General features: G+C 51.7%; 2 protein-coding genes across 4 annotated transcripts in view; one reads left to right on the top strand and one right to left on the bottom strand.

Moving 5' to 3' along the window:
- Nucleotides 1-20,273, bottom strand: part of ST3GAL4 (ST3 beta-galactoside alpha-2,3-sialyltransferase 4) — a 1,214,471-nt gene that overhangs the window by 874,912 nt on the left and 319,286 nt on the right. The gene's annotated exons all lie outside the window — the stretch shown is intronic.
- The window catches only part of KIRREL3 (kirre like nephrin family adhesion molecule 3), a 333,492-nt gene that overhangs the window by 13,172 nt on the left and 300,047 nt on the right, over nucleotides 1-20,273 (top strand). The window lies entirely within an intron of this gene.

The raw sequence follows: 20,273 nt of genomic DNA, 5'->3' as shown, positions 1-20,273 counted from the left end.
TTATTTCTGGTGTCTTTGAGCAGCTGACCTTGGGATGTTGCATCCGTGATGCCCATCAATCCTGCGCTGCTGCCAAGTCCCGCTGCCCTTGGTGCTCCTGTGGTCCCTCAACAGGAGCCTTCCAGCCTCTCTCAAAGTCAGACAAGAAAGCTGGGAAATAATGAGGAGGAGAAGCCAAGGGCCAAAACTCCATGCCAGTACTGGGGAGGAAAACAAGACACCTCAGCCCCGGTGCTTCACTGACCGGCAGCATCACATCCCTTTGATTGTGCTCCGTGTCCCAGCAGATAGGACCAGGCTTAGAGCTCAGTGCTGAGCCTTTCGTGCCAGCTCTGCCTCCCCAGATGACTCCTGCTGCAGCCACTGCCACTCTGAACACGGGCCAAGGCAGGCCTTCTGAAATGGCAGCAGGAATTGGGTCACATCGCGCTGCCCCAGGAGAGCGACTTCCTCTCCGAGCAGTCTGGCTTCCAGTTATTATTTTAGAGGGGATGTTAGAGGTTGATAAGGGAGCTCTTCTGACTGCCAGTGGGGCTTATTTGGGGCTTATTGGATGCTCCAGTTTAGATTTTAATATAGTCAAAGGTGACTTACAACTTTAATATTAATTTTAAAACTGATTGCTCGAGTTGTTGGGGTTTTTTTTGTTTTTTTTTTTTTATCTGTGTTAAACCAGATTAATCTCAGCCTTCCTTGATCCTGCCAGTAGCTTTTCTCTCCCTGGTTGGAGACACACGTGGTCTGTGTTGCACCAACAAAGGCCGAGGAGGAAGATGTTTGTGTGGCAACAAATAATTGTCACGGGGCCGCTTTTCTTCCCGAGAAATCTCCGCTCTCCGAGCCCAACAATAACATCAGTGGGAGCTCCTGCTTTTGCACGAGGCTCCTGCCTCAGCCTGCAGAGCGGGGCTTTGCTGAACAATGTCCAGCTTTGTGCTCCCCACAGAAAGCTCCTCCTGGCCGTTGTGTCTCTCCCTGCTTTTCCAGGCTCTCCAGGACACATCTCAGTGCCGCCGGCGTTGTGATCTCTCGCACTCTCTGCTGCTTGCAAGATGTTTTGTGCCTGAGGTGATGATATTTAGCGGGTTGAGAAGGTGGCCTTGGGGCAGTGGGGTGGGGCCCTGTGTGAGCTGGAGTTGTTGTCCTGCTTCGGGCTCCTTGAGCATCCTCGGGCGGAGGATTCAACCGTGACTGTTCTGCCTCTGGGCACCCGGTTCGTGGTGTTCTGAGCCACTGTGAAGGCTTTGCCTGATGCTTTGGGTAAATGTCACACCTTTCAAGGTGACCAGCTGGGTACCCAAAACTGAGCAGCTCTTGGCCAAATTCAGCAGTAATGCTGGGCTGCCTGAGGCAGAGGCTGCTGCTCTCTGGCACTTTTCTGTGTAATCCCAGAATCATGGGATGGTTTGGGTTGGAAGGGACCTTAAAACTCATCCAGTTCCACCCCCTGTCATGGGCAGGGACACCTTCCACTAGCCCAGGTTGCTCCAAGCCCCGTCCAACCTGGCCTTGGACACTTCCAGGGATGGGTAATCCCAAATCATGAAGTTTAAATTAATCCCCTTGACTTGACTGTTGGACTTGATCTTAGAGGTCTTTCCAACCTTAAAAATTCCATGTTTCTATGACTTAGCTCCAGGTGACCAGTTGTGTTGCCATAGATGCTCTGGATTTAGGAGCAGCCTTGTTGGTGCTGCCAGTCTGTGGAGCATCAGTGGGTGGTTGGTCTTTGAAATCAGAAGAAAAGGATCCAAACTGTGGCTCTGGAGCTGTGTGGTCATAAATCTTCATGTCCTGAGCACTGGTCAGCCTGTGTATCAGTGGCACTGGTTAATTTTACCCCAAATAACGAGTTTACACTTTGCTGGGCTGGGAGTATTCCCTGTACCTCAGGGAATGATTGCAGGAATCAAATGCTCTGTAACCAGCCTTTAGTTTTTTCTGGGTTTGTTGGGGGATAGCACTTCACACAGACATTCCGTGCTCTCCAAAACTCCTCCCAAATGCTGCCTGCAGCTTTTCTCCTGCCAGCCTTACCAATAACTGCTTTTCAGAGCTTGTTGTTCCATGCCCAGTGCTGCATATCCAGGTGCTGGATTGGTGGGCTGGGAGCTGAACGAGGATCTGACAGTGGCAGGTGAGGGAACTGAGGCACAGGGAGATCCACGTGAGTTGGTATCACAGCTTGGGGGAGGGTGGGGAGGAAACAGGAGGGTTTGCTTGCTGGAGCTGCCCCATGCCTGTCTGTTCCCTAAATTCCAGCCTGAGGTAGGGAACCACCAGGTGTTGTGTTGCCTCAGGAGCCAAACAGGAGTGACAAGGCGGTGATGAGACTGAAGAGCCTTTAAAGGCAAGCCTTGACACCGCATGAGTGAGCGCCGAGCAGCAGCCACAGAAATCCCATTTGTTTTACATTTCAGAGCTTAATGAGACAGAAATCGCATGGCAATTGTCACATGTGAAGGCAGAGATGGCTGGTTTGCATTTAACTGAAGCACCCACCGTATGCAGCTCAGAGGAAGCCGTGATCTCACCCACGGCTGCCACGGGGAGGTCCCTCCCGTACCTGCAAAGTGCTGCTGACCTGGAGCTCAGCACCGATCCTAAGGGTTTATAACCCCCCTGGCAGACACACCAGGCTGTCCTGGAGGCCACCAGCCTCACACCTTCCTCAAAATAGTCGAACAGTATCACATGCTTCACGTAGAGAGTCACAGGAGGGTTTGGGTTGGAAGGGTAATCAAGTCCAGGAAGGAGATTTTTTGTGTGGTTTTGCTGGGGTGTGGGTGTTGAAAACCTGTGGGGTGTCTTTTGGGGTGATCTGTAGGAATTTTATAATAAGACCAAGTACAAGGTGCTGCACCTGGGTTTGGGCAACCCTTGGGATCGATCCAGGCTGGGATGAAGGGGTGGAGAGCAGCTCTGGGGGGAAGGACTTGGTGCAGGTGGGTGAGAGGCTGGATATGCCCTGTCCATGTGTCCTGGGCTGATTCCACAGCAGGGGAGGGGGGAATTCTGCCCCTCTGCCCTCTCAGGTGAGATCCCACCTGCAGAGCTGCCTCCAGCCCTGGGGAACAGCACAGGGAGGACATGGAGCTGCTGGAGAGAGTCCAGAGGAGGCATCAAGAGGATCAGAGGGCTGGAGCAGCTCTGCTGGGAGGAAAGGCTGGAGAGATGGGATTGTTCAGTCTGGAGAAGGCTCTGAGGTGACCTGAGAGCCCCTTCCAGGGCCTAAAAGGGTTTCAGGAGAGCTGGAGAGGGACTTTGGACAAGGGCCTGGAGCAATAGGAGAAGGGGGAATGGCTTCCCACTGCCAGAGGACAGGGTTAGAGGGGATATTGGGAAGAAATTCCTGGCTGTGAGGGTGGGGAGGCCCTGGCACAGGTTGCCCAGGGAAGCTGTGGCTGCCCCATCCCTGGAAGTGTCCAAGGCCAGGTTGGACTTAGAGCAACATGTGGTGTAGTGGAAGGAGTGGAACAAAATGAGGTTTAAGGTTCCTTCCAACGCAAACCCTTCTAGGATTCCATGTGCTTTGCCCACCAATGGATAGAAACATTCCCAGGAATCATCTCAGCTTGTGTTACCCATCAAGCTTTGCCCCTTTTATCAGGTAACCCTATGGCTCTTTAAGATGAGCTGAACAATAACAAGATATCAATGCCAAGGATGCATTAGCTCGGGTAACTTTGCTTCATCTCTGCTAATTTGTGCCTTTGCCTCCCAGATAATGTTCATAAATTGCTAAAGCAGTATTTTAATATTAACATAAGCTACAGTCTCTGTGACAGCTGTTAAAGAATGGGTTGTGTTTGGAGCTCTGAAATTGATTTTTTTTCCCCCCTTTCCCTTGTCTGTCAGAACTGAAAAACTGAAGAGGAAACGCTATGTTGGGTTAACTGAAAACAAGACCAAAAATACTTGTTTCAGGTCAAATAAAACATTTCATTTGACACGATATGTTCTTTGTTCAGACTTAAAAAACCCTTTTTTAAAAGTAAATTAACTTCAGAGATGTCTTGAGGGGGGGAAAAGAGTCTGAATGTTTCATGTAGAGGGGAAAATGTCTAAACAAAACACTTTCACTATTGACACCCACTCCTCCCCTTTCAGTCTGAACCACTGAATGGGTGTGATGGGAGTTCATGAATAGCATCAGTTGACCCACATCTGGGTTGGAATTATTGTGCCAAAGATGCAGGGGAAGAGTTCATGAGTCATTTTTTTTAATGGGTATCTCGGTAGGTGAGAGAAGTACTGAAATGCTACATTTGAAGGAATAATGGGGCCCTCATTAGATGACTAAATCCTATTCTTAATCATCCTGGGGGCGAGGGAGAGGGGAAACTGTGAGTTAGAGAAGTTGGGGGTGAATAGTATTTTGCAGCTGGCCTGGAGCTTTGGGGCAGGGCTAGGCTAGGCTTTTAGGAAAGGGTTCTTCCCCCAGAGGGTGGTTGGCACTGAACAGGCTCCCCAGGGCAGTGGGCACAGCCCCAAGGCTGCCAGAGCTCCAGGAGGGTTTGGACAATGCTCTGAGGGACAGGGGTTGGACTGATGATCCTTGTGGGTCCCTTCCAAGGGAGGGAACCAAACCCAAGCTGCCTGGAAAGCCAGATGGGTCATCCCTGGTGTTGAACTCCCAGACTCGTGGGGCTGTTTCCCATCAGGAGGCTCCATGAAGGGGCGATTCAGTGACTCTCTGGGTCACCCAAGCCCTGCAGCATGCTCATCATCTTTTGTCATCAGTTCCCTCAAAATGGGAAGTGCTTCCTAGTCCCAGAGAGTTTTCTGATGAACCCTTACTAGGATATTTGAGACCTTCTCACTGGGATGGGAAACTCCCCTTCTCAACATTCCCAAGTCCTTTGTTGGGAAGCACCAGGAGAAAACCCTCCTGGGATCTGCTGCCTGTCGTGGTGGTGTCTTAAGGGTGAAGTGAGCAAAGGCTTGGTTGGAAAATAATTCAGGTAGGACCTTTTTACCTGGTCCAAGTCTTCTCCTGAGCAAGTGCTGTTTCTCTGGGCACATCCCTTTGGTTGTATCTCTTCCAGGTTTGTGCTGGGAGCGATGGGAAGTGTAGTAATTGAGCAATTGCATTGCTCTGGACACAGCAACTAATGATTTTTTCTGTATGATAATGCATCTTCATTACTCTGGGGAAATAATTTGCTCCTGTGAAGACAGGCCTCTCATTCCTAGGTTAAGGGGGGAGAGACTAATGGCTTAATTAAAAGGTCGGAGAGAAAAATCTGTCTCAACTCTTATTTTGTGTGTGTGTGTATTCGAAGAGGACTGCGGGTAGGGGAGGCTGCACGTGAAGCCTCACCTAGAGTGGAGCTGTTTGTGACCATTGCATCGAGCAGGGGACACAAATTTCAGGTCTTCAGTGCATCACCCACCTCTCCCACCAGCCCTCTGCCCACGGGAGGAGCCTGTGCTGCGATTCTTTGCGGCGGACGCCGAGATTTATCCCTGTGAAAGGGGAATGTTATTTAAATCTGCACATTTCGCAGGCTGTGAAAGCAGCTCCGCGTAATCTACAGCCTCTCCCTCCGCTGGGACCGCTCTATTAACATCTTTCATTTGTGGAGTTGGATGCTTTGCAGTTTCCTTTTAGCGCTGCTAATCCGGCAAAGCCCCCGTGTTGTTCGCACCACGGGATTTATGGAGCCGAATTCCTTTGAATTTCCCTGCTGCCTTTGGCCAAAGGCAGAGATATCACACGGGCAGCAGCTCGAGTGACACACCAGTTCAGGCTTTTGCCGTGGTGGGGTGAGGGGTGACCTGTTTGGGGCTGGTTTGGGGACCCTTTGGGAAAGGAATGGAAAGGTCTGAGCGTGTCTGACAGCGATTGTGCTCTCCCAGGCTGCATCCCAAGGGGAACAGAGGTGCAAGGCCCTTCCATGGGAACAGGCAAACAGCTTTAAGCAGAGTCAACAGGAGCAGGGGGTCAGCTGCTGGGGTTTTTAGGGTGGAGAAGAATTGTATCCCTCTATCCAAGTGTTTGAACAGAGGAGTGGCAGTGCAAGGCATCTCTTTGTGAGTCGCAGAATCATCAAGGTTGGAAGAGACCCTCAAGATCCAGTCCAACCATCACCCCAGAACCACCATAGCCACCCCTAACTCATGTCCCCAAGGGCCACATCCAGACACCTCTTGAACCCTTCCAGAGATGGTGACTCCACCTGCCTGGACAACTCATTCCCACACCCAGTGAGAAAAGCCATCCTGCAGATGGGCACTGATCACCTCCTTTCCTTGGGTGTGCCCTCCTCAGGTGGCTGGTCCTATGGGTGTTTCTGTGTTGGGATGTGGATGCCAGTGGGGTTTTTTACACGAGGCTGGGTGGAGCCTCAGGTTTGGGTGAGGCAGATCCCAGGGAGCTGGATTTCAACACGAGCCTTCCCTGCCCTATCTGCAGTGCCTCCCAAACCAGAGGGCAGAGCTCTCCCCCTGGCAGCTCCCAGCACCATGGGCACATCCCAGGCAGTGCTCCTGAGGTGATGTTTTGGCTCACTGAGGTGCCTGACATGGCACAGGGGAACGGCAGCACCTGCTGTGCATCTCTACCCGTGGCTCAGCTCCCCCAGCTCCTCTCTCCTCATTTGACACAATTAAATATTAAAGCTAGTAAACACTTTGGTTCATCTGCACAGCCCTGTCTGCCCAATTATCCTCCTGCAGGGCTGTCAGACTGTGCCAGTGGCTTCCCTGGGTGCTGGCAGCCTTTGGCCTCCACATGGCTAGGAGGGAAAGCCCTGGTGTCCAAACCTCCCTTCCCACCTCTCCCTGCAGCTCCCCGTGCCTCGGGGTTACCTGGGTGGGAGATATCCCAAGGAACTGTTGACCTGTCTGAGCTGTTTGTTCTCCTAAAGCTGTTTTGCAGGTATTGACAGGGGAATAAAGGGGTGGGGTGGGTTGGGTGATGGCTGCTTAGTAACCTGCAAACACAGGTCAGAGCTGTTGCTGTCTGTGATGTGCAGAAGAGGTTCTTCGTTCCCTGGAGCTGCAGGATGGTGCTGCTGCAGCACCCCAGCAGTCCTCACTGCCTCCCTGAAGGTGAGATTTTGCTGGTTTCAAAACACTGGAGTTAAGGCTTTAGCTGCTCACCTTCAGATCAGTGGTGTGCAGTCATTCCCCAGCCCCTGCACCAATATTGAGGATGCCCTTCTGGTAACTCAACCCCCTGTTTGTGTTTTTATGCAGCTGAGGAGATTTTGCTGACAAATGAAGGGAAATTGCTGCATCCAGCTCTCATGGCCTCTGTCAAGTAGAGCTGGTTTGGGTTTTTTTTTTTGTTGCTTTTGTGTTCTTGCCTTTCAGGGCCTTGACATTCAGTGGAGTCCATTTCCAAGAGGGATGGGACAGCAGGATTTTACTGTGGTTTCAAAAGACATTTTAAGTGCTTGAACTCCTGCCATCACTGAGTTACATGCCTGGGTCTGGCCTTGACTGTGCAGGTTGAATTTCTTGCTATGATTTCAGAGGCAGTCAGCATTAGCAGCTTGTCCTCAGCCAGACAGATCCGTGGGAGCAGCTAATGGGGTTTCTCTTTTCATTCTCTCAGTGCTGCTGTGCTGTCCCAGACCTTGGCATCTGAGCTGGTCAGTGGGAACAGCAGTGAGGAGTCTCTGAGCTGCTCCAGGGCTGAGATGATCAGCCTGTGCAGAGTTTTGCCCCAGAACAAAATCTAGATAGGAATTTTTTTCTCATGCCCATTAAAACTTCTTCCCCGTTGGGATTGCTATTGACCAGGCTCTCTCAGGCTGTATTTCCTTCCTGGATCAATAAATCTCAGTATTGATTGCAAAATAAGTTGGTACCTTGGAAGCACAGTGGTTCTGGCTCCAGCAGGCAGCTCGGGGCTCTGCTGCTGGTGGAGATCCCAATCCCAGTTCCCACAGGTTGGATCTGCAGGTGCCACTTCCATGGGCAGTGTCTGTTTCTTCCTCTCTCTGGAAATGGGACTTGGAAGTGCTTCAGCTGCAGGGAGCAGCCTGGAATTTGTTGTCTCACAGGTGAAGAGCTCCTGCTCACCTGCAGAGAGGGTGTGATCCCATCTCTGCCTGGCACCAGCTTGGAGTGCAGCTGGAGATGACCCCTGTGGCTCAGTGCTGAGCATCTCCCTCACCTCCTTTGTGATGGGTCCCAACCCTCCAGCTGGCAGAGGATGCTGGGTGCAAACTGCAGGCTCTTCGAGGCAGGGGAGGAAAACTGCTCCTTCAGTCTCCCACGAATCTTTCATGGCATTTTGGAGCCCCCCAGGTCTTTTGGAAACCTGAGACCTCAGTGCTGCCTTCTGAGTCCTTCTGCAGTATCTGACTGTAGCCATCCTTGGTTATTCTTTGTTTCCCCCCCGTGCCTTGCAGGGCAGAAGCTGCTCCTCTCCATGGAGTTGTGGTGAGCTGGTTTCAGGGCTGGTGGATTGCCCAGCAGCCCCAGCCATCCTCATCCCCTCGGCTTTGCTTCCCAGCATCCTGTTTGCCAGCCCAGGGAGACCTCCTGGAAAGCCAGTTAATAAAGCCCAGATCTCCCCAGGCTCGACAAACTCACCCCTGTGCCGGCTTTTGTCCTGTGTGAGGTGTTTCCTAAGAAGCTTTGCTGTGTGATAGCAGCAGCAGATCTTCCAGGCTGAGCTGGCTCAGCTGCAGCTGAGGCATCAGGCAGGATCCCTCGTGAAATCTGTTGGGAGTAATGAACCACAGATGACTCTGTTTTCTGAGTCGATACCGAGTTGCTGTTTCTAGAAAGCTGCCAAGCACACAAATGTGAGGTTAGAGATGGAAAAGCACTTCCAGGGGGAGCTGGGAAAGCTGTTGGTGCTGTCAAGTGTCTCTGCTTTGCACCCAAGAGGCTTCTGTTTTGCTGTGTTGGACGAAGTGTCTGCTCCTGTTTTCTCCCGTGTTCCTTCCAGATCCTGGGAGGTTTCGTGCAGTTCACACTTGCAGAGCACTTGGGGAAAGCTTTCTTGAAAAGTGCAAAATATTTATTAGTATTTGCATAGCAGCCCCTGACCTGCTGTGAAGAAGCAGCCCCTTCAGCTCTGCTGAGTAAATACACCTTCATTAAATAAAACTCTGCCTGTGCTGCATTGAACTGCTCTGTCTCACCTTCATCTGCTTTCTCATGTGTAAAAAGTCTTCGGAGTGTTTGACTTTAATGAGTTTTGAGCATGCAAAGTGCCTGCTTGGCCCGAGGCAGCGCAGCGTTTTGACCCTGGCAGCGCTGGTGACAGGTATGAGCGGCATCCAGGGGGGCTGCTGAGGAGGGATGTGCTGCAGGAGCACCTGTGCAGCCAGCTTGGAAGTCGTCTTACGGCTCCAAACCTGCAAAATGACAGCTTTGGGGTGGTGCAGGGGTGATTCCCAGCAGGATGGGTGCGCTGTGTGTGCTGCTCGTGCTGCCAACCCCCTGCTCCTGGGGCATCACACCCATCAACCCCCCCTCCAGGGCTGCTGCTGCAGAGCTGCTCAGACTGCAGATGGGATGCCGAGGCTTTAGATGCTCTTGGTGGCCCATAAAATCTTCTTGAGCCTGACATGACGTTAAAGCTTGAAGAGGCACTATTTAAAGCCGAGTGTTTTCACAAGTGCTCGAGTTTGGCTTGATGCTGCTCTTGTTGCAGTTAAGTCTAGTTCAAACAAACTTTGTTCAGCAGAATCTTCCTTTGGAAAGGCTCTGAGAACATTCCCCTCTCCCCGCCCCCCAGAGGAAAGCAGGTAGGTATTTGTGTGAGAGGAGCGTCTGGCAGCTCTGGGCCTCGCTATGGGACACTGGGGCTGCAGGCATTTTCAGGCTGGCTGGAGATGTGGAGCTCAGGAGCAATGGCCATGATCCCCCAGCCTCAGCAGATACAGCAGAGCAGCTCCCAGGCAGTGCTAGGTGTTCAGGGGGTTATTTCTGCTTTCTATGTCAGTGAGCAGCATTGATAAATTCCTGGAGTATCCCCTCAGACTTCCCTCGTGTCACCTGACAAATGGCTGTTTGCTCACTGACTTACTTGTTTTTAATGTAACAGTGTCACAGGGAGGAGAACCCTGGCAGCACCAGCCTGTGACTCTTGGTTTTCATCTGGGAGCTGAGGTGCTTTTTTGTGGTTCTTAATTTTCATTCCAGGCTTCATTACAGATTATGAAATACAATTTTCAACAGATATGCCCACTTGTTTTCCTCACCTGTCAGCTCTTGGTCCCTACTGCCACCCTCTCGGTCTCTGACTTGTGCACCCCTTTGCCTTTGCTTCCCTCTCCAAAATCTGGGAAAGCCAGATTGGGACTGTGTTCGTGGCTGTTATACTTGGAGAGTCTTGTGAAGCTTCCCCAAACCCCAGGAATATGTGAGGGATGGAGAATAAACACCAGCTGCTGTGTTGGATCACCCACCCATACGTGCCAGACTCATCCCAGCCCATCCATGTTCTGCTCCCTGTGCAGCCTGTTGGTCAGCAGCAGTCTTGGAGAACCATGGAATTCCAGAATGGTTTGTGATGGAATGGAAGGGACCTTAGAGCTCATCTGGCTCCCAGTCCCTTCCACCCCACACTTTCCACCATACCAGGTCGCTCCAAGCCTTTGAGGGCTCTGCAGCCACACAGGCAGGTTCTTGGGGCTTCCACCCAACCTGGGATGCCAGGAAGGATTTGTGCTCCTGCTGGTTATCTCATCAATCTGCCAAAGGTGGGATCTGCCAAAATACTCCAGAGCTGGAGTTCAGCTGGTTTGCAGGAGGAGCAGAGCTCCTAAAGAGGAGGGGAGTTTAAAACGTGGGCATTGCTGTCAGCTCTGCCTTGTAGCTTGGAGCTCAGGGTCTGGGGGTCTCTTAGAGCAATTTGGATCCAGGTCCGCTTTCTTTTTAGGCTTTTGGTGTCTGAATCTTTGGTACTGAACCCCCTCTAAGACCAGATTGCTTCATTTGCATGGAGCAAAGCTGCTGCCATCATCATCCTGCAACAGCTCTCACCAGTTTACGACAGGTGAAGGAGAATTAAACACCAGGAGGATTATAAGCAGACAAAATGCAATTACTCAGGGAGAAATCCAGTAAGATTCTGCTGAATATCCTGTCTTAAAAGGACTTTGGGGGCTTCTTAGCTGTCTGGAAGCTTTAGGATCTGCTAAGACTGTGCTTGGAGAAAAGTAGCCGTAAGTCCCCAGCTGTGGGGAGGAGAAGGCTGAAGGTGATGTTGGGAGTGGTCTTGACTTGGGGATGAAGTTCAGAGCCTGGCATTTGGGGCAGGCTGTGTGGCTGGGATGTCCCTTTGGGGGGTTTCCACACCAGGGAAACGCTGTGGAGTCAATGCATGTGTGTACCCTGCCCCACTCCAACCCCCCCTGGCTGTGTGGGTCTGGTCCCCTGGGAATGGAGCACCTTCTGGGCTAAGGCAGAGGTGGGCTGTGCCTTTGTTCCACCGTGCCTTGGCACATCCCTGTGTGGCTGGTGGTCTGGTGACCACAAAGGAGGGGTCTGGAACAGAGGTGCAAAACAGGATCAGACAGAGAAACCCTTAAAAAGTGCATTTTCCTCTGGGCAACCAACAAGACATTGTGGGAGAGCTGAAAGAAGATGTGACTAGTGTGGTGGAGCAACTTTCCCCAAGATCATCCTCCTCCTTCACCACCCAGTTGTCTTCCAGGACCTTCCCTGGGGTTTTTCCCAGTTTCTCACCGTGCTGGGTTTTCCTCTTGCTCCCTCCCCCCAGTCCCAGCACCATATGTCATTAAAATGCTTAGACATGTGGAAAGGGCCTTGACAGAGATTCGAGGAGACAGGGGAGACGCGGAGGAGCCGAGACTTTGTCAGATGGAATGATTGTGACATTAGCGACGCTGACCCGGGGAGATGGATACAGCTCCAGGAGGGGGACCTGGATTGACAGAGGGAGGGAGGGAGGTGGACATCGTGGCACAGAGGGGAGGTGGGGAAAACCAGAGCAAACTCCAGCAGAATTCCAGCAAATGGAGTGAAAGGCAGCAGTGGGATGGGAGGGTTGAGTGTCGTCTCAGCTGCAGTGCAGGGCACTCGGTGATTCTGCCTCGCCTTAGGTTTGGGAATGTTTAGGTTATGACATCAGCAGAGCAGGATTCTTTTCCCTCCTCCTCCACCCTTTGCTGTGCCAGGAGCTTGTTTGGGAACCTTTCTTCCCTGAGTGTCCTCCCACAACCCTGTGAGTAAGGCTGTTAGCCAGCTCCAGCCTCCACCTGTACCAGTGAAGGTGGAGGAAGAACCCTGGGAGGACCTTGGGGATGGAGAAAGGTGAGTTTGTCTCCTTGTGTCACCTGCTGGGGTGTGCCCACTGCAGTGCTGGGGTGCAGAACTCCCCCTAAAACCCTCCCTAAACCAGACCCTCCCTAAAACCCCACAGCAGCACTGTTTGGCTGGTTGTTTATCACATTTTGAAGGTATTTTCCCCCTGCAGACAACACCTCTGAATTGCTTTGTGATCCTGTAAAGAAAACAATTGAAACCAAGCCCCCCCTGCTCCCACTGATAGAAGAAATCCAAACATCCATATAAGTGGCAAATGTGGCTGTAGAGCCCTGAGTATTTGATATTCAGGGCAGGAAGCTGGTGGGGAAAACCCAGTGAAGAATTCCTTGTGTGGTTCATGCAAATAATGCCCGTGGTTCAGAAAATTCAAACAAACAAACGAAACGCTCAGAGCTGGGAGGAGAGGGGGGGGGGAAAAAGAAAAAAAAGCAATTCCCAAACTACGTGCAACCTGCAACAAAAACACAGCTTCTGTTGTTTGAACAGCCTGGGCTGGAAAGCGCCGGGAGGGATCCCATCTGCGAGGGGAGGGAACAAAGGATCTGGCTCCAGGTAGATGCAAGTCGTTAGTGAGCCAGGGATGACAGCTGCATTGTAGGGAATGCTCCTGCATGTCCCTCCTCACCCCCCACGATGTGAGCTTGGGAGGAGGCTGGTTTGATGTCTTCAGGAAGAGCTGGAGGCTGGGAGTCTCCAACCAGCGAGGGGGGAATTCCAGCTGTGCCTCCAGAACCCCTGGTGGGGGCACTGGGAGGCTGCCCCTCCCTGGGAAGCTTTCATTCAAAATAACCCTCTTGGAGAACACTGGGATGTCCTCTCAGGTGGCTGAAGATGGGGCGTTCCCACTGCTTCCCAAACAGTGGAGAAGTCTCCTGCCCTTGTTTTCCCGAGCTTTTAGTGTGCTCCCTGAGGGATGTGGGGAGCTGCCCTTATGCAAGGGCAGGTGTTTGCTTCTGGACAAGGTGGTGCTTCCAGAGAGGCTGGGCAGAGATGGATGCTATGGTTGTCACTGCTACCTGGGGCACAGGATCGTGGAATAACCTGAGCTGGAAGGATCATGGAGCCCAACCCTTTAGCCCTGCACAGGACCACCCAAAATCCCACCCCGTGCCTGAGATCATTGTCCAAAGTGAGCTGTGACAGCCCTGGCCGTGACCACTGCCCTGGGGAGCCTGTTCCAAGCTGTGTTTTCCAGCCCTTTGTAGGGCCCAATTGCTGTGCTGGTGGCTGATCTCTGGCTCTATTTCCCCTCTCCCCAGCCTCCCAGCACAGTGGTATTTCTTTGCATGAGTCACTCCTCAGACAGCCTGTTATTTTGCTGCAAGTAGCCTACATAGAGCAAACTTTGTACTCTTAAGTGCACAAGGAAATGTTCTTAGGGGAGACGAGCTCAATTTGTTTAACACTGTAATTCACTGTTAGAAATCTCTCTCTTTTGTCACAGACAGAGTCACTGGATGCGTCAGCCTTTGATCTCAGCGGCTGATCTTCTGCGTGTAAGAAATTTCAGTAACACTTTAAATTATGTGTCTGAGATACCCATTACCAACATGTTGCACTCAGATTTAGGGAGACTGTTGAGTAGGAGATAAATAGTACATGAGGTGCCTTTTAAAATAGTTTTATTATGCCAGTATTTTTTCTTCCTGAGACGCTCTTAAGAACTGGGAAACTGGTTTTCCTTTCCTGCCACTTTAAAAAATGCTCCACGAGTCTGAGTTTATGGTACTCTGCCTAATTTGATAGATGTTGATAAATAGCATGTCTTATAACTAGTGGCTTTGGGGCTAAGTGTGCTTCGTGGCTGGCTTTGGGTTTGCTTCTTGCTCTGCAATTAATTCCTCAGTGACCTTGAGCATATTGCTTCAAAGCTGTCTCATTTTACTGTCTTATCTCCAAATGAAGTCCCTCCATTTGGAGAGGGAAGCCTAAATGAAATCTCTGCTGGCAGCTGGGAGATCACCTGGCTGTGTGCAGCGGGTGCAGAGCGGGGTTGCATTTCACCCTCCGGTAACACGTTGCGCTCTGTTGTGTTCCACTGGAGTTAAATCCAGCATTTTGCTCTCATCTGTCAGGCTCCTGCACTAAGGAGATTCACCTTGTTGCTTTTACACAGCTTCAGGTCCCTCTGCTTCACTTAATGGGATTGTCTGTCCAGGAGACAGCTCGGGGAAAATTTAAAGATGTGCTTTCTGCCTCCTGTGTTCTCGCTGTTGCCTGCCCAGGAAAATCTGCTGGAGAAAATCTTCCCAGGGTGCAGCAGGGAGTGTTTGGGAAACACAACCCCCCAGGCTTCTTAATTCCCTCTGCAAGTGTCCACCCAAGTGCCAACTGCATTTTAAACTCAAGCTTTATGCTGAGAGGTTTGGACTCCTCTGCTGTGTGTGTGCATAAGGTGGAAAAGAGGTGGGTCACCAGGACTGTGGAATCGTGGAATCATTCATTGTTATGAAGTAATACAGATGTTTGAGGTTTCAAATGAGTAGCCCTGGAGCTGGGAGAGGCTGTGGCCAGTTTGGTAAGGGCACAGCACTGCAAGTGAAGGAGGGAAGGTTTAGATTAGGTGGAAGGAAGGAATTCTTGGCTGTGAGGGTGGGGAGGCCCTGGCACAGGTTGCCCAGAGAAGCTGTGGACTCCTCATCCCTGGACGTGTCCAAGGCCAGGTTGGACGGGGCTTGGAGCGACCTGGGCTGGTGGAAGGTGGCCTTTAAAGTGCCTTCCAACCCAAACCATGCTGGGATTCTGAGTCCATGAACGTGGAGCTGTTTGGGGACTTGCTTTGGGTTTGGTATCAGCTCCCCTGTCCCTGGTGCCCCAGACTTAGAGCTTTTGGGTCTGGTTGCTGCTGCTGACTTGAGATAGCAAACAGCAGCAGGCAATGCTGGGGGAACAGCTCCTGCTCCTACAGCCCTTCCTTCTGCATCCACGTCTCCAGCCATCCCCCCTTAAACGTGGTGGTTGAACCCATTTAATAACCCACAGCAGCAGAAGACTCTGGTCTTCAATTCTTGACAAATCTGACGGCGTGACAAGAGAATGTTTTTCCAGAGCTAACAGCCTGTAGCTGTTGCTAACAGTGTAATTTCCAGGCTGGTGTTCTCCTTTGAAATCCTGTGAATGGGATGGGAAGGGTCAAATTTGGACCTTTTAGCTACTTGAGCTGCAGCTTTTATTTCTCAACAGGCTGTGCTTGTGTTTTGTTCATGGCCAGCTGCAAAGGAGAGGGTTCCAGGGTGGCACTCAGGAGGGTGTTCCTGCTCCACTCGCTCTTCCCTAACGGATTTAGAGCCCCAGTGGTGCCTGTTGCTGCTGTTAACAGGTGACTCAGTCATCTCTGAGTGTGTTGGCTTCAGCACAAAGAGGTAAATGAGGAAAGCTGGGTTGTTTTGTTGAATGGGAACGTGTGCTCCGAGCGTGTTGTGGTTTTGCTCCGAGGAGAGGTGTGTGCTTCTTCTGGAGGCACAGACATGGAGAAAGGGATAAAAAGAGTTACCTCAGGTGGGCATTAAAAGCAAAGACACATTGATTGCCGGGTGCCTGTGGTTTTTCCACCAGCCTTTGTGTTCTGTGTGGAGCTTTCCCCTTCTGCAGCCACTGGCATAGCAAAGCTCGTTTCCCTTTGAAGTGCTCCGAGAGCTTCAGGAGGGCAAAAACCACCCCCAGCAGCTGCAAGAACCTCTTCCTGTGGATCATTATTTGGTGTGCCTGGAAATACACCAAGAGAAGGGGGTGCAAAGCAGAGCTGGTCATGGGGTGTGCAGAGCATACCTGTGGGCAGCACAGCCATCACCAGGGCTGCTCCTTAAAGCCCATTATGGACCTGTTGCCATTCCCTGCAGGGAAAATGCTGGTGATGTGCCTGAGACAGGGAAGTTTTCCCAGTGCAGCTGCTGTGCTGTGCCGAGGGGTGCTGCACACAGCAGGTTAGCAGAGGTCCCTGCGAGGCGTCGTAATGAAACACAGAACCTTTCACCCTCCGCCAAAGCTTCTGTAAATTGCAAGCGGGGATTAAACGGGGAGCGGGAGCTCAGAGCCCTGCTCCTCGTGGGGCACGACACGTGGGGAATGTTGCTGCAGCTGAATTGGAAAAGCCATGGCTAAGGAAAGCAAGTGTTACGGGTCAGAGGGGCAAGTGTAATGAAACCGAGTGTGACCGTGCTCCCCAAATTAAATCCAGAGCATTTGGTTTGCAGGGAGTGCCCTGGCCGTGGTTACACTCCATTCTTATTAAATAAAGCAGTATCTGCAAGAATCGCAGGGATGGAGAGTCGTGGGGAGGGGGGGAGTGCAGGGGGAGGAGATCAAGAAGGGTTTGTCAGTGCAAAAATGGCACAGAGCACGACAAAGAGACAGGGAGAAGCAGCTCTCGCTGAGGAATGAGACTGAGACACAGCCAAGGTGTCAGAGCAGGTTTGTCGCTGCCGGAGCCAACTGGAAGTGAAAGCGTCACGGAGAACTGGAGGCAGATCGAGACTGTCAGGGAGATTTAACTCAGCTGAGGGCTGGAAACACTCCCAGCCCCGTTGTGCTTGGAGCAGGGAGAGGCAGGTGCCTGTGGATGCCGGGGATGGTGGAGGTACCCAATGAAGGGCCCTGCTCGGGAAGACCTTGTGCAGGGGGATTGGGAATGGCTGTGCCACCCAGGCAGCTTGGGAGTTTGGTGGTGTAGTTTATAATGAACACTCAAAAATAATCTTCTCTTGAGCTGAGTAGGAGTTGGGAGAAAGTTGGTGACGTGTGAGAGACTGGTGGCCCTCTCCAGCTGGAGTCTGGGTGGTGGAGGGGCAGCGTGTGCCCCACCACGGGGTTCACCTTCCTCCCTGCCTGCACCTGCCAGCAAAATTCCCTTTTAATATTCCTCCCAGCTCCTTTCAACGTGACAGCCAGGGGATGCTGCTGTGCTTTATTGCCACCACGTTAATGAAAAGGCCATTGTAACCGAGCCTGCTTTGGTGACTTGGAGATGGATTTCCTCTTGAGGCGAGTCAAATGAGCCATCCTCACCCCCGTGCAGATAAGGAATGGTGAAAGATGGTTGAGGATGGAGCATATTTTGCCTGGTGGAGGCCATTCTTCTGCCTGACAACTTGTTTGAAATCCTGCAGACAGCCCCTGCTTGTCAGGCAGGGCTATGGATGGCACAGGTGGGGCTTTTGGAGAGTCACTGAATCATAGGATGGTTTGGGTTGGGAGGGACCTCAAAGATCACCTCATTCCATCCCACTGCCATGGGCAGGGACACCTCCCACTAGCCTAAGTTGCTCCAAGCCCCGTCCAACCTGGCCTTGGACACTTCCAGGGATGGGGCAGCCACAGCTTCACTGGGCAACCTGTGCCAGGGCCTGCCCACACTCCCAGCCAAGAATTCCTTCCCAATATCCAACCTAAACCTCCTCTCCTTCAGCTTAAGCCCATTCCCTGTTGTCCTGTCCCTCCAGGCCCTTGTCCCAAATCCCTCTCCAGCTCTCTTGGAGCCCCTTTAAGCACTGGAAGGGGCTGCAAGGTCTCCCCAGAGCCTTCTCCAGGGCACAGAGGACCTCCTTAAAGACAGGCAGGAAGGAACCCTCTCTGTTTCTGCTGCCAGCAGTGATGAAGGTGCTGCAGGAGCTTTCTGACCAGGGTTTGGGGGCAGTTTCTCCTCTCTGACTTTTCCAATGTAGTTCAAATATATTCCAATATATTTTCTCATCTTCTGGCCCTTCCAACATGTCTGAAGTGCCCCAGCCCACCGAGCAGGTAATGAACCACAGGGATCTCCAGGGGATATTCTGCAGCAGAAACAAAAAACAAACAGGTAGTTTGCAGCACCACAATCCTTCCCTTGTAATGCCATGGACAGGAGCTCCCAAAGGCTGCAGGACAATGGTGCTGAGAGTTTAAGCAAATGAAGAGTCGGTCAAGAAAGACTGAATAATTCTGCATTTTCCAGTCTAAGGTGGCACAGGTTGCCCAGAGAAGCTGTGGCTGCCCCATCCCTGGAAGTGTCCAAGGCCAGGTTGGACAGGGCTTGGAGCAACCTGGACTGGTGGAAGGTGTCCCTGCCCATGGCAGGGGGTGGGACTGGATGTTCTTTAACATCCCTTCCAACCCAACCCATGCTGGGATTCTGTGATAGTCTGGGATCACAGAGCACCCGGATGCAGGGCAGAGACTCTGGAAGCAGCTGAAGTGGTGCTGAGTCCACCAGAGCTGTGCCTGCCAAGAGTTTGGCCCCTTACTACTGAATCTGATGCATCTTGTTCAGTTCTGCACATTTCTCCTGCAGAAAATCTGGGTTTGAAAAACAAGGAGGGGAAAAGTTTCCTATATGCTTTAAATTAAAATAAATCCAGAGCAGAGAAGGCCTTTTGTAAGGTCTGCTGAGTTAATGGATTCATAATGACTTTTAAAGCTTCACTTGGGTAAGAAATACTGTTCATTTCATAATTGCATATAAATATACTTTCTCATAATCCGGGACAGCATAGCAAAAGGAAATCTACTGGCTTAATTATAAATCTTTTTATTAGCTGGAACCCTGCTGGAATAAAAAAAAAACACCACATATTGTTTTTATCTAGGAGGGAAAGCACAGGGAAAGGAGGGAGGGAGTGTCTTGGAAATGAGTTATAAGGAATTAAGCAGGAAAGAAAAGGACTCAGAGTGCTGGGGACTGTGGGGCAGCAATGCAGGTACCCAGGGCTCCTGTGAGCACTTCCCTGGATCGATCTGCACATCCCTGCCCCGGCTTCCCCAGGAGCTTGGAGCCAGCACAGCAGATCAATTTAATATCCAGTCAGTGGCTTTTCAAACATGTATTTTTTTATCACTTTGACCTACCATGACCCGAGCCGAAGCTGATTTGTCTCTCCTTAGCTCCTGTCCACCTCGCTGGCACGGGCAGATTTCTCTTTCCAGGCTGGCTCCCGAGGGCTGGAGAGGAAAGCCGAGGTGGAAGGGAGGATGTTGGGGACCCGGGTGTGTTTTGTGTACCTGGGGAAGGAACTGGTGGCCCCGGGGATGTGCTTCGGTTGGGAGGTGCCACACGGGCTGTGTGTGCTCTGGCCATGAGCAGTTCCTTTCTCTAGGAAGTAGCAGGGATAAATTCCAGCTCCTTGGGTGTTTGCTTTGGGATCGGACCCCCCTCCTGCTGGCTGTGGGAGGTGAAGGATTGGGCTGCTGTGCCCACACACGGCACATCCATCTGCCCCCACTCCCGTTCCCCCGAACAACAACGTTGCTTTGAAAAACAACAACAAAAAAAAGGAAACTAATTAAGCGCTTAAAGGTTGAGCAGCCCATTTGTACCTGATGGAGACAAATGAGGCTGCCTCCATGCCCAGGAAACCTGGCACTCCTCTGCTGCTCCCAGGTGGCTGCCTGCAATTATGGGCTGGCTGCAAAGCCTGGCAGTGCCAGGCTCCTGCTGCTGCCCGTGTTGGCATCCACCGGCTGCAGGGATGGGCTGGGAGGCGTCCCTGGGCATCACAGGTCCTGTGAGGAGCAGCTGAGGGAGCTGGGGTTGTTCACCTGGAGAAAAGGAGGCTCAGAGGAGACCTCATCACTCTCTGCCAGGAGGGGGGAGCCAGGTGGGGATCGGTCTCTTCTCCCAAGCCAGGAGGGATTTCTTCACAGAAAGGGTGATTAAACAATGGGATGGGCTGCCAGGGAGGTGGGGGAGTCACCCTGGAGGTGTTTGAGAATTAAGACTGAACCTCACTCAGTGCCATGGTCTGGGTGACCAGGTGGTGTTGGGTCAGAGGTGGGACTCGATGATCTCAGAGGTGTTTTCCAGCCTCAGCGATTCTGTGGTCTCTATAAATCCTCCTCTGGTTTAAAGGACCATGAGAAAATCACAAGTCTTTGGTTGTCTCTTTTTTTGGGCTGTAGGCAGGCCTGGAGCTTTGTGGCTGTGTGAAAACCCACCCAAGCACCTTCAGCTTGGTGACTTCCAAATTAGAGGGAAATTCTCTCTGATAGGGAAATTTCTTTACTGAAATTTCTTTAATCCTTTCATTTCAGAGGGAGGG

This window comes from Myiozetetes cayanensis, unplaced genomic scaffold, assembly GCF_022539395.1.
Source record: "Myiozetetes cayanensis isolate MyiCay16 unplaced genomic scaffold, myiCay2020 scf29, whole genome shotgun sequence".
Classification (NCBI taxonomy): domain Eukaryota; kingdom Metazoa; phylum Chordata; class Aves; order Passeriformes; family Tyrannidae; genus Myiozetetes; species Myiozetetes cayanensis.
This window is presented reverse-complemented; position numbering and strand designations above follow the sequence as displayed.